Source organism: Pelophylax lessonae (assembly GCF_965119305.1).
Source record: "Pelophylax lessonae genome assembly, chromosome: 6".
NCBI classification, from domain to species: domain Eukaryota; kingdom Metazoa; phylum Chordata; class Amphibia; order Anura; family Ranidae; genus Pelophylax; species Pelophylax lessonae.
Genome location: NC_138773.1, coordinates 90,787,174 through 90,801,781, shown reverse-complemented (window position 1 = coordinate 90,801,781; position 14,608 = coordinate 90,787,174).

Genomic DNA, 14,608 nt, shown 5'->3' with positions numbered 1-14,608 from the left:
CAAGTTCCTTCAGCCACAGCAACACACCGCTCTCTCTCCTCATCCATAGAGCCCTTTATTACCAGTAGGTCATGAATGCTTTTTCCTCTACAATGGGATCACAGTGTATATATGGCGGCAATATTTTCAAACTCCTTTCAGGTTGGTAAGGGTAGTGGGACCTCCTAAACATCCACTGGTTTCAGAGTGAAGGAAGCTGTATCCTGGCGGAGGGACCCAGACTGGGTGCCAGGCGGTCCATCACACAGAGCATTTTTTTTTTTTTTTGTACCTCAATAACAATGGAGACCAAACAGGGAAGAGCTTTATTCACTTTGGTTTTCTCAGTTTCCTTTCAGGTTATCCTTCATTGCTTGTAACTTGTGTGCAACTCCTAAATCCTCACTCTTCATGGTCTCCATCCCACATCTTTTCTCCTCTGTACAGGACGGCTGAGCACTCCATTCATTTACTGGAAACAGTACCTATTCTGCAGTATCCAGTATTGGAATGGAATGCTCAGCCGGCCTGTACAGAGGAGAAAAGATGTGGGATGGAGACCATGAAGAGTGAGGATTTAGGAGTTGCACACAAGTTACAAGCAATGAAGGCAGACATCCCAACCTGCAAAAACTCATTTCAGGGAGGTGAGCCCCCCCCCCCCCCACGCACGCCTGCGACGCACCCCTCCCCCCCCCCCCCCCCCCCCGCCTTTCCAATTTAACACTACCAGAGAATAATAAAATGAAATGTAATCAGTATACCTGGTCACTGGTGCTGGACACTGATGCTGGTACTGGTCACTGGTGCTCGTACTGGTCTCTGGTACTGGCCTGGTCACTGGTGCTGGTACTGGCCTGTTCACTGGTGCTGGTACTGGTCACTGGTGCTTGTACTGGTACTGGCCTGGACACTGGTGTTGGTACTGGCCTGGTCACTGGTGCTGGTACTGGTCACTGGTACTGGCCTGGACACTGGTGCTGGTACTGGCCTGGTCACTGGTGCTGGTTCTGGTCACTGGTGCTGGTCACTGGTACTGGTCGCTGGTACTGGCCTGGTCACTGGTACTGGTGCTGGTCACTGGTGCTGGTACTGGTGCTGGTCACTGGTGCTGGTCACTGGTGCTGGTACTGGTCACTGGTGCTGGCCTGGTCGCTGGTACTGGTCGCTGGTACTGGTGCTGGTCACTGGTGCTGGTACTGGCCTGGTCACTGGTGCTGGTCACTGGTGCTGGTCACTGGTGCTGGTACTGGTGCTGGTACTGGTCACTGGTACTGGTCACTGGTGCTGGTACTGGTGCTGGTCACTGGTGCTGGTACTGGCCTGGTCACTGGTGCTGGTACTGGTCACTGGTGCTGGTACTGGCCTGGTCACTGGTGCTGGTACTTGTCACTGGTGCTGGTCACTGGTGCTGGTACTGGCCTGGTCACTGGTGCTGGTACTGGCCACTGGTACTGGCCTGGTCACTGGTGCTGGTACTGGTGCTGGTCACTGGTGCTGGTCACTGGTGCTGGTACTGGTCACTGGTGCTGGTACTGGCCTGGTCACTGGTGCTGGTCACTGGTGCTGGCCTGGTCACTGGTGCTGGTACTGGCCTGGTCACTGGTGCTGGTACTGGTCACTGGTGCTCGTACTGGTACTGGCCTGGACACTGGTGCTGGTACTGACCTGGTCACTGGTGCTGGTACTGGTCGCTGGTACTGGCCTGGTCACTGGTACTGGTGCTGGTCACTGGTGCTGGTACTGGTGCTGGTCACTGGTGCTGGTACTGGCCTGGTCACTGGTGCTGGTCACTGGTGCTGGCCTGGTCACTGGTGCTGGTACTGGTCACTGGTGCTGGTACTGGCCTGGTCACTGGTGCTGGTACTGATCACTGGTGCTGGTACTGGTGCTGGTCACTGGTGCTGGTACTGGCCTGGTCACTGGTGCTGGCCACTGGTACTGGCCTGGTCACTGGTACTGGTGCTGGTCACTGGTGCTGGTACTGGTGCTGGTGCTGGTCACTGGTGCTGGTCACTGGTGCTGGTACTGGTCACTGGTGCTGGTACTGGCCTGGTCACTGGTACTGGTGCTGGTCACTGGTGCTGTTCACTGGTGCTGGTCACTGGTGCTGGTACTGGTCACTGGTGCTGGTACTGACCTGGTCACTGGTGCTGGTACTGGTGCTGGTGCTGGTCAATGGTGCTGGTACTGGCCACTGGTCACTGGTGCTGGTCACTGGTGCTGGTACTGGTCACTGGTGCTGGCCTGGTCACTGGTGCTGGCCTGGTCACTGGTGCTGGTACTGGTCACTGGTGCTGGTACTGGCCTGGTCACTGGTGCTGGTTCTGGCCTGGTCACTGGTGCTGGCCACTGGTGCTGGTACTGGTCACTGGTGCTGGCCTGGTCACTGGTGCTGGTACTGGCCTGGTCACTGGTGCTGGTACTGGCCTGGTCACTGGTGCTGGTCACTGGTGCTGGTCACTGGTGCTGGTCATTTGCTGGTACTGGTCTCAGGTGCTGGCTCTCTGGTGCTGCTCTCAGTCACAGTCACTGTGTCTATCACAGAGTGGGGTGTCACGATGATTGGTCCCGCGCCAAAATGCCTCCTGGAGTATAAGATGTGGCTGTAGTAGAGAGCAAAGCCTCTGCTTGCTCTCTGCAGCTCCTCCCACAGGCGGAGTGCATGACTCATATCACTCCGCCTGTGAGCCGGATCTATTTCGGCTCCGACGTGATTTCTCTGTGCAGGCTCAGCTTGCTGACAGCTGACACACTGACTCTTCTGCCTGCATCGATGAGTCATCTGACTCACTTGACTCACACACACAGCCGGGATATTGCCCTGAGCTCGCGGGTGTCCGTGAGCTCAGGGCGGAAAGCGGTAGTCTCCCGCGACTTGCGGGAGACTTGAGATGTCTGTGAAGGATAACCTGAAAGGAAACTGAGAAAACCAAAGTGAATAAAGCTCTCCCCTGTTTGGTCTCCATTGTTATTGAGGTACAAAAAACAAAATGCTCTGTGTGATGGACCGCCTGGCACCCACTTTGGGTGCCTCTGCCAAGATACAGCTTCCTTCACTCTGGATCCAGGAACCAGTGGATGTTTAGGAGATCCTGCTACCCTTACCAACCTGAAAGGAGTTTGAAAATACTGCCGCCATATATACAGTGGTATATTTAGGTTTTGTGCTGCCCTAGGCCTGACTAAACTTGTGCACCCCCTAATTTAAATATGACCCACCCCTTCCTGTAAAGGCCACACCCCTTCCTGTTTCTGACCCGTTCTGTCACCTGTAAACCACAGACCACAGTCTATCAGTGCCCATCAACATAGCCTCATCAGTTCCCATAAGTTCAGCCTCATCAGTGCAGCCCTATATCAGTACCGCCTCATTACTGCCCATCAGTGCAGCATATCAGTGTAGCCTCATCAGTGGCCACCAGTGCATCCTATCAGTGCCCATTAGTGCAGCCTAAGATATTTGGACTTGTGTTTGCTGCCACTGATTGTAATTATAGGAATATTTCACTTATTTGTATAATGACTAGGATGTCCATAGTCATTATACAAATAAGTGAAATAATCAGTGGCAGCAAACACAAGTCCAAATATCTTCTAAGATAGGAGTAATCTTACTAACCCAGTGACATATTGTGATAGGACATATGAGGTAAGCAGGTCCAAAATATTATTGCCATCATATACAATTAAATGTCTTAATTGTATATGATGCAATTCAGTATGCTCGCTCAAGGACAAGGATGTTTACAGAAATGAAATTATATTATTGACATGATGCCTGCCATACCTGGGGGCAGAGGAGGGTAGACGGAGCATTAGGCTGCAGTGCCACACTTATTATCATTGGCGGCTGTCCGGCCAGTTGTATTAAGTGTGGTTGGTGGCCTGCGGTCTGTCCGAATGTCCTCACCCGACGGTATTATCGTACTGGCAGGTAGCAGTGTGAGTGCTTTATGTGGGTGCCAGACTTGTTTGCCTCCTGGACCCTGCCCTCTGGCCCAATTCGCCCCAAAAGTCTGGCACTATACTAAAAATTTACCACAAGCCGGCAGGGACCCTTTTCATGTGGGAGCAGGAAGGAGGCTGTTTTTTGGGGTTTTTTTTGTGTGGGGTGCAGCTTTTTTGCTGCCCCCCTGCAAAGTGCCACCCTAGGCCTGGGCCTTGTTGGCCTAGGCCAAGAGACAGCACTGCATATACACTGTGATCCCATTGCAGAGGAAAAAGCATTCATGACCTACTGGTAATACAGGGGTCTATGGATGAGGTGAGAGCGGTGTGTTGCTGTGGGTGAAGGAACTTGTCACCTGAAGTTTTTGCTTCCTTTTCTCTGCACTGACCAGCTGGACCTGGGTGTTGGATTTAAGGGACTTTTGGGCTTTATTTACGAACTTTTTTTTAGAAGTTTGCTCACACTATGTCTGGGAATTATCCTTTTGCACTGCATTTTTTGTTTTTATTACACTGTTACACTGGCTGGGGCACCAGCAGTTTTTCGATGTATGGTATGCGATATGGACTTTTTTAGTGATCTGCCCTTTATACAATTTTACCCAGCTTCTCTGTCCTATAGGGAGGCGCAGGGAGCCTATGAAAGCTCCGGTTGCAGTTTGGATAGCAGGGGTTATTTGAGGTGATAAAAATAAAACTGCAAATAAAAGAAGCAACAAGTGCACTTCATACACACAAGACATGGATTCAGATACAGAATACTTTGTTAATCCCAAAGGGAAATTGTTGCAACATAGCCACACTCAACAAAGACAGCCCCAAATCACAAAAATGAACAGAACAAGATACAAAGGGGTCAATTCAAGCTTTACCGCATGTGGCAAGGGAATCATGTTACTCATTTGCCTAAATTATCGCATGCGGTAAATAAAGTCCAATTCATAAAAATAAAATATAACGATTTTGCCGTAAATAACGAAAAAAAAAATTGTTGGTAAATATCACAAAAAAAAATGTGTGGTAATCTGTTAAGACAAATTCACAAAGAAAACAGGAACTAAAAAGAGGTGCGATATTTAACACCACCCTTTTGGCGGCGGTAACCAGTGCGGTACCAGAAAGAGGGGCCTATTAAAACCCTCAGAAAGGGGCATTCCACCCACCGAGAGCCTAATTTAACCCACAGATGACCCACAGAAAGGGGCCTAATTACACCCACAGAAGACCTAAAGGAAGGGGTACTATCCCACCCACAGAAAGGGGTGCAATACTACCCTCAGTGAGGGGTCTAATTCCACCCACAGAGGACCCACAGAAAGTTGACCCTAATTCACCAGCAGGGGACACACAAAAATGTAGCATTATAAATCATGAGTACACAAGTATTTGTTTTTATTTTTTATTAAATCAACAAGGCATGATGTGTAGTGCAAATTAAATGCAAACATCACACCAAAGTTGAAATAATGATAATGTTGTAAATGGGGGTAAGTAGCTGCGCATGCAACCATACATATCCAGTCACTCAAGATGAATCAGGGGCCCAAACAATCTGACACACAGTCATTTTTTCAATACCCCTCCCAATGAGAAGTTGGGTCCAGTTTATTATATTATCTCAGGGATGAACTTGAGCTTTGTATCTTTTTCTATACGAGGAATGATGCCATTCAGAGTGTAGGAACGTCTTTGTTTGGGCCCCTGATTCATCTTCAATGACTGTCTGTGTGTATGTATTATTGTATGCACAGCTGCTTACCCCCATTGACAATGTTTTAACTTTGGTGTGGACGGTGAAGGCACATTTACTTTTGCTTTTTGTTTTTCAATTTGGTAATTTTCAAATAAAGCTGTTTTTATTACAAATATAGTGTTCCACAATGTGACTTTCTTGGTGGACTTTTTGTTCTTCTTTAATTTATGCTTGCTCTTGTCATGTGGACTGCACCAATATATTGACTGAATTTACGGTCTTTTGGTGAATGGTTGACACAGCTGCGACAGCCTTTAGTTAATTGGCTGTCGTTATTTTACTTGCGGTTGATCCGAGTTTGCATTTTGATGAATGGCTATTATGTGTTATGGACTCCTCTAGGGACTCCTTCTGTTATTTCTAGTGATCCCGCGGTTTCTGTTCTACTTGGTTTTTGTTATTTAGCACAGTATCTTTGCCTTCACTAACTTTTCTAACACTGAGTGCAATCATGGCCTACATGATTGATGCTAACATGGATTTTGATATTCAGTCGGCCTTTAACAGAGAATCAACATATGGAGACCCAGGAAGGGAACCTCTAAAAAATGTGTTTAAAAATCATAAAAAGTTTTTAAATAGAATATGGGATATTTCATCATTAAATTCACATATCTCCAACGTGGTAATACCCAAGGGGTTAAAAGAAAACGCGATTCCAGCCGAGCATCTCCATACCCCAAGATTTATGGAAAAATGGAAGAGCGAGTGTGTAAAGAGGGGTATTAATTATTGCGCCTAATTGTTAGAAGAGGAAACACTACAACTGCAGGAAATCCAGGAAGAATTGGATCTTAGTGTGAAACAACTAGAACCCTTCAAGGAATTTTAAAAATGTAACAAACTTCTTAAAAAAGAAATAGAGGGAATCATAAAAAATCTAAGGACAACTAAACAGGAAAAATTTTAGACAAAATCTCCTTGACTGGGAGAAAGGTGATGTCTTTAACTCGGCCAAGGAAAGAGGTAGAAGTAGACCCAGATGTTTCCATTCTAGACAACATACTCCTAATAGACAAGCTCAATTGTCATCTGATAATGATACTGACAATATTGACAAATCTGTCACTTTTTTAGAATAGGTAGAGATCAGAGAGACAAGAATGGATCCCAAGAATCTAATGACTAAAAAATCCAAAATAAAGGAAGGAGCAAAGGCTACCATAGGCAAAAAAGGAAAAACAGTAGGGGTAACCAAAAATCAGAGGAGTGGGAGAATAAGGAACCAGAAAAGATACTAAGTGAAGAGACACAGAATCTGAGAGTACAGGATATGAAGGTGATTCATCTGTCAGATTTTCATCTAAATGAACATTACATACAATTTTTACAAAAGGGCCTATCCTTCTTTCCCACTATCTCAATGAATGAATTTAAGGTCTTTAAAGATCTCAACATGTTCTTTAGAAAAGTTTTGTTTCGTATATGACATGGAAGGAAAGAGTCTGGAATAGACCCCTCAAGAGATGCTACATTGGATGAGGGAGACAAGGAGGCCATCAAGAATTAAATTTCTCTTTTGGATAAAAATCTGTACAGTGACTCTGAGCCTGATTTAATCAACCTGTTAGGCGGAATTCTAATCTACATATCTGCTCCATCAGAATGATGTCCCTGTCCAAACGCAAATGGCTTAAACTGTTTCTAGACCTAGTCCAGAAAGATCTGGAGGAGGTCAACTGGAATTGGCGAGGTCCTGATAACGACATGCTCTAAAAGAATTGGAAGAAGCCTCAGATCTGGTTGTGAAAAAGAGCAATAAGGGTGAGAACGAGGTTCTTATGAGTGAATCTCTCTATGAAACGGAGGTCCTGAGACAGCTCAATGATAATACAACATATAAAAAACGTCTGGTTAACCCATTTCCTACCCTTGTAAATGCACCTAATCACAATCTTAAACTGGGACTAGAGGCAAATTTACTCTCCAAAAAAGAGGCAGAATATCTGAGGGTGGGTGAATATAATACTCCAACTTTCTATACTATCCCTTAACTGCATAAGTCATTGACAAACCCTCCAGGGAGGCCAATTTTGTCAGCAATAAAACCCCCCCCTGGAAAAAATAGGAAAATATGTGGACTCCCTGATTAAGGAGACGGTTTACCAACTTCCTTCCTTCGTCAAGGATACAGGGGATGTACTTCCTAAACTACTCCCCCCTAACAGTCCCTGAGGGAGCCCAGTTAGTTGGGATAGATGTGGATACCCTATATACAGTGGGGATCGAAAGTTTGGGCACCCCAGGTAAAAATTTGTATTAATGTGCATAAAGAAGCCAAGGAAAGATGGAAAAATCTCCAAAAGGCATCAAATTACAGATTAGACATTCTTATAATATGTCAACAAAAGTTAGATTTTATTTCCATGATTTACACTTTCAAAATAACAGAAAACAAAAAAATGGCGTCTGCAAAAGTTTAGAGTTAATGTCTTGTACTGCCCCCTTTGGCAAGTATCACAGCTTGTAAACGCTTTTTGTAGCCAGCCAAGAGTCTTTCAATTCTTGTTTGAGGTATCTTTGCCCATTCTTCCTTACAAAAGTCTACCAGTTCTTCGAGATTTCTGGGCTGTCTGTCACGCACTGCTCTTTTAAGGTCTATCCATAGATTTTCAATAATGTTGAGGTCAGGAGATTGTGAAGGCCATGGCAAAACCTTCAGTTTATGCCTCTTGATGTAATCCTCTGTGGATTTCGAGGTGTGTTTAGGATCATTATCCATTTGTAGAAGCCATCCTCTCTTTAACTTCAGCTTTTTCACAGATGGCATCAAGTTACCATGCAAAATTTGCTGAAATTTTATTGAATCCATTTTCCTTCTACTCATGAGATGTTCCCTGTGCCACTGGCTGCAATACAACCCCAAAGGATGATTGATCCACCCCCATGCTTAACAGTTGGACAGAGGTTCTTTTCATAAAATTCTGTGCCCCTTCTTCTCCAAACGTACCTTTGCTCATTCCGGCCAAAAAGTTCAATTTTAACCTCATCGGTCCACAGAACTTGTTTCCAAAATGCATCAGGCTTGTCTATATGTTCATTTGCAAAGTTCAAATGCTGAGTTTTGTGGTGAGGACGTAGAAGAGGTTTTCTTCTGATGACTCTTCAATGAAGACCATATTTGTACAAGTATCTCTTTATAGTGGAATAGTGTACCACAACTCCAGTGTCTGCCAGATCTTTCTGGAGGGATCGTGCAGTGAAACGTGAGTTTTGAATTGTTTTTCTCACAATCCTGCGAGCTATTCTGTATGATATTTTTCTTGGTCTTCCAGATCTTGCTTTAACTTCCACTGTTCCTGATGACTACCATTTCTTAATTACATTCCGAACAGAGGATATTGACATCTGAAAATGCTTTGCTATCTTCTTATAGCCTTCTCCAGCTTTGTGAGCGTCAACTATTTTCAGTTTCAGTTTTCTACACAACTGCTTAGAAGATCCCATGGTGCTGATTGTTGGGGCAAGGTCAGATGAGTCTGGGCATTTAAAACCTTTGAGATTGACATCACCTGGTTTTCCCAGACAATGATTGAGAACAATCCATGACACTGGCAGGTCTCAGCCTTGCAAAGGGGGCAGTGCATGCTATAAATTCTGCAGGGTGCCCAAACTTTTGCAGACGCCATTTTTTTGTTTTCTGTAATTTTGAAAGTGTCAATGATGGAAATAAAATCTTAAAAATCTTTTGCTGACATATTATAAGAATATTATAAGAATGTCTAATCTGTAATTTAATGCCCTTTGGAGATCTTTCCATCTTTCCTTGGCTTCTTTATGCACATTAATACAAATTTTTACCTGGGGTGCCCAAACTTTCGATCCCCACTGTACATTGATTCCCCATGAGTGGGGGCTAACTGCTTTACGACCGCCCACCGCAGTTATACGGCGGCAGGCAGCCGCTCCTGGGCAAACCGACGTAGCTATAAGTCAGTCGCGAGCATGAGGCTAGGGGGCGAGCGTGCACCGCCAGCAGCACGTTCCTGCCCCCGCTCATCAGCGGGGAAGCCGATGCAGCGGGCAGGTGTCTCTGATTGCCGCCTGACACCCGCGATCGTTCCCCGCTGAGAGAGAAGAACGGTCAGCTGTTGTAAACACCGTTCTTCTCCCTGGAATGATCATAGAGCCCATGTGATCCTTCTATATAGGATCACAGGTCTCTATGGTCATTTCAGAAGCCACGCCCCCCACAGTTAGAATCACTCCCCTAGGCTCACATTTAACCCCTTGATCACCCACAGGGTTAACCCTTTCCCTGCCAATGGCATTATTACAGCAACAGTGCGTATTTTTAGCACTGATTACTGCAGTAATGTCACTGGTACCCCAAAAGTGTCAAAAATGTCAGTTAGGGGTCTGATCTGTCCGCCGCAATGACGCAGTCCCGCAAAAAATCACAGTTTGCCTCCATTACTAGTATAAAAAAATAAATAAATAAAAATGACATAAATCTTTCCCGTAGTTGGTAGATGCAATAACTTTTGTGCAAACCAATTATTAATTAATAAGCAAACCCCTCCCCTTTGAAAAATTTGGAAATGACGAAACATTAGGGCGTGAACATACAGGAAACCAGAAGCACTCTAGAATCACGAAAGGAGCATCCCCTGGAACCTTTTCACTAGCGTGGAGTGGGTGAGAACAACCGGGAGCATCTGTGGATGACTCTGACTCTTCTCTTACTGCATTATCATACAAATACTTTGTGAGTGTATCATTTTATGGGGGAATAAAACTAGCATTTCTAACCGTATTACACTATTGCTGCCCTTCTTTTTTGGAACAAAATCTCTGAGGAATGTTTCCAACACCTTGTTGAATCTATGCCACAAAGTGTTAAGGCATATCTGAGGCCAAAAGGGGGTCCAACCCGGTACTAGCAAGGTGTACCTAATAAAGTGGCCGGTGAGTGTATATCCTGTTTATGAATACCCGCATCAGTGCAATAGTATCAATTTACTCTAAAAGGATAAAAAGGGAGAAATTGATAAAGATTGTCCTTGATTTGCTTCTTCCCTAGCCATGGAGGTTGGAATAATGACAGTTCTGGACCAGAGCTCTGATCAGAGCTCATCACCCCCTTGTCAGTAGGGAGAACAGTGGACATCTGTTCATGAACCCGGAAGTGATGAGCTCTGATCACTTCTGGGTTCAGAACTGTCATTCTCCCAGTCTCCATGACTAATAGAATGGCAATGCCTGTGCACTGCCCTATGCACACTACAAATACCACCGTCCATAGTCCATATTCAATCTCAGGAGCAAACAGGAGACTGTGGCTACAGCCCACATACAGCGAGACCATGGAGAATGCATGTAGCCACCCTCTAACCATAAGTCAGATCCCAGTTGCAAAAAAAAAAAAAAAGGAATTTGGAGGAGGCTGAGAGTAATAGATGGTATTTTACTGAATTAGAAATTAGGCAATCAAAAATATAAAGGAATTAGGCAATCTAAATTAGGAATTAGGCATTTAAAAATATAAAAGTACTTTATAAAATATAAAGGAATTAGGCAATCTGAATTAGGAATTATGCAATCAAAAATATAAAAATAATTTATTTTTAATCCAATAAATACATCCCACAATACACTTCCCTAAAGTGATACCACGGTTCATGTACATGAATAGAATTTTTAAACCAGACCGTGGTATCACTTTAGGTAAGTGTATTGTGGGATGTATTTATTGGATTAAAAATAAAGAACTTTTATATTTTTGATTGCCACTCAACTATCTAATGACTTTTTCTCCCTTTTTTCTTTTTAATGGTATTTCTATCCTCTTCCAGTGCAGAATGTTTGTAATAAATGACAGGTGCATTTTAGATGTTGGTTGTGAACGATCTGCTGCTCTGACATAAAGGAGGATATTTTCCCCAAATGCATAAATAAATAATCAGCAAAAAAAAAAAAAAAAAAAGGGTCACACGCTCCAAAATAATTAGTTTCCTTTAATTCCTACCATCCTCTGCTTCCACATATGGCCTGTTGATATGTGCTGAAGAAATGAAATCTAAATACGCTTGACACATTATTTTGATATGAATGAACAGATTTCCGATCTCTAAGTAAGGTAAGTGCTATGCACAAACATTACACAAAAGTGTCAAACTGCAGACAGATTATATATAACTTAATCTGCATTTGTAATTTTATTTGCTACATTTTGACAAAACACTTTGCCACATTATTCATTTACTTTCTTCAATCCACATAACAGATTTTCTTTCCTAAAAAAAGATCTAGCAAAACTGACACAGAAAAAAAAGATTTGTTTATGGTTGAAATCCTAAACAGAAACAGGCAAAAATGAAAACAGTAAAACAATTATTTTTTGGAGTGAAAAAAGGGAGTGGATTTTTGGCAAACAGCAGTCCTAGATCCGAAATATCTTCTTATTCGTTGGCAGGAAATACAGTAAATTAGGGCCCATTAAAATTTTGCATGTACATAGAGATACATTTCTTGTAGCATTGAGTAGGTGAGTTGTCATGTGTCTCTTTTGCGTGTTAACATGCGTTTTGACGAGCATTGATATGTATTTTCAATGCATTTTTTAAATCTTTAATGTGGAGTAAATATGGTCGAAGTAGTATTAAACCCTCTTCATTTTTTAGCTTAACACATGGGGCACAAGAAAAAAGAAAATTCTACAGCAAACTCTTTTTTCAAATTCTTCTTCCAAGATTTGAAGTTTACAGCTTTGAGCTTTGGTTCACATTGGTGCGTGGAAAACACTGCACATGATTCGCACAAGAATCGCACTGCATTTTAATCTGCAGCTACCTGCTGCTCCATCTCTCACAGGCTCGTGCCTCTGTCTGTCCTGTTCTGGACAGCACAGTTCATGCACCTCTCTCTGCTCCCAACACACACTGGCAGGGCCATGCAGAGACCTTTGGAGGGGCAGGTGCTCAAAGTATAAAAGGGGCACATGGAACAGGGCTTTAAATAGTGCAGGTGCAGGGGGGGGGGGGGGTTGATCAGTGGCTGATGACATGGTGCAGGGGGTGATCAGTGGCTGCGGACATGGTGTGGGGGTTGATCAGTGGCTGTGGACATGGTGTGGGGGTTGATCAGTGGCTGTGGACATGGTGCAGGTGGTGGTCATCGGCTGCGGACATGGTGCAGGTGGTGGTCTGGTCAGAGGCAATGGATATGGTGCAGGTGGTGGTCAGAGGCTGCGGACATGGTGCAGGGGGTGGTCAGAGGCTGCAAACATGGTGCAGGTGATGGTCTGGACAGAGCCTGTGGACATGGTGCAGGGGGGTGATACAGTAAGAGGCTATGGACATGGTGCAGGTGGTGATCTGTTCAGAGGCTGAGGAAATGGTGCAGGGGATAGTCAGAGACTGTGGAGTTGTCCAGGGTCTGCTCTTACCTGCTGATGTGACAACGAGGCACTGTCGCTGCACCAAAACTGAAACTTTCAAAAATGGCACCATATGGCGCCAGTATGTCACTGCGCATATGCCCACTCTGCCGAGCATATACGAGCTTTCCCAAGCCCGGCAGGCTTCGGGAATGGTGCATGGGCACCGCTGAGGAAATTTAGCCTTGACAAAAGGGCACTTTGGGCATCAAGGGGCAAAGGGGCAGTTGCTGAAGCACCCTCCCTCCCTCCTCTGCACGTGCCTGCACACTTGCCCCCTCAGGAGAGTGGGTCACTTACCTCTAATCCTGGTACTACTAAGAAGCCAGCACGCACCTGCACCATTAGTGTGCCTATTTCCTGCAAAATCTGGTCTAGACTGCCATTTTAGACAGTGGCATGGGCTCGACCTGCCACAGTTGGTTGATTTTGTTGCTACACAAAATACAATTTATGGTAGATAATCAGTCCAAACATAATCAAAGTCTCACACATGGTATCCCCATACTAAGAAGGAATAGTAGAATGTGTTTTGTGGTGTACTTGTAAGTATTACCCGTGTCACTGTTGCAAATTGTTTAATTAAAAAATGCCAAATGCATACTCACAGACGCAGAGATAAAAACATGTTACAAGAATCCACCATGTGTGAACTGGAACAAGTCCTTCAGTCAGGACCGCTAACGCGTTTCGGGGGTCAGGCCCCCTTCCTCAGAGCTGGTCTTACCACGTGCAGATCACAACTATTACAACTTTGCGCCTCCTCTTCTTTTCTTTTCTATGTACCCGTTTTGGAGTTCCCTGCCTGAGGAGAGCAGCACGCCAGTCTTCCCATTCGGAGTGAGCGCTGGGCTGAATTTTTGTACTTGTAAGTATGCCCATGCTGTGTGGGGGGAAACATCCTTTTGAATTCACAACTATGTGCAAAAGTATAATTTTTCATTTTCCTTATACACTTGGGGCAAAAAATGAAGTCTTCAAGACTCATGGGGGGAGGGGGGGGATTTACTAAAACTGGTGCACACAGAATCTGTTTCTACTGTGCATAGTAACCAATCGGCTTATAACTTTAGCTTGTCCACATAAGCTCTGGCAATAAGCCCCTGTTCACATCGGCGCGATTTGACATGTGATTTGACAGGTCAAATATCATTTCAAATCACAGCCTATTGTTGGCAATGGGAATGTCCCAATCGGTGCACTGATTTCCAAAAGTAGTTCTTGCCCTACTTTTGGCCACTTTGTGGGAGATTTCAATAGACATCTGTGCATGAACCTGCACAGATGTTTTTCAAGTCACCCCCAAAGTCAGACTGAAATGCGGCTTTGAAATTATGCAAGTTCAGATGAACACGATTTCAAAGCCACTGTGAACGAGGACTAAAACCTGGAAGCGAATTGATTACCATGCACAGCTGCACTAGATTCTTTGTGCACCAGTTTTAGTAAAAATCCCCCACTATGCCTTTTATACAAAACCTTAGGGTGTTTTCTTTCCAAAATGTGATCTTTTTCTGGGTGTTTCTACTGTCCTGGTGCTCCAAAAA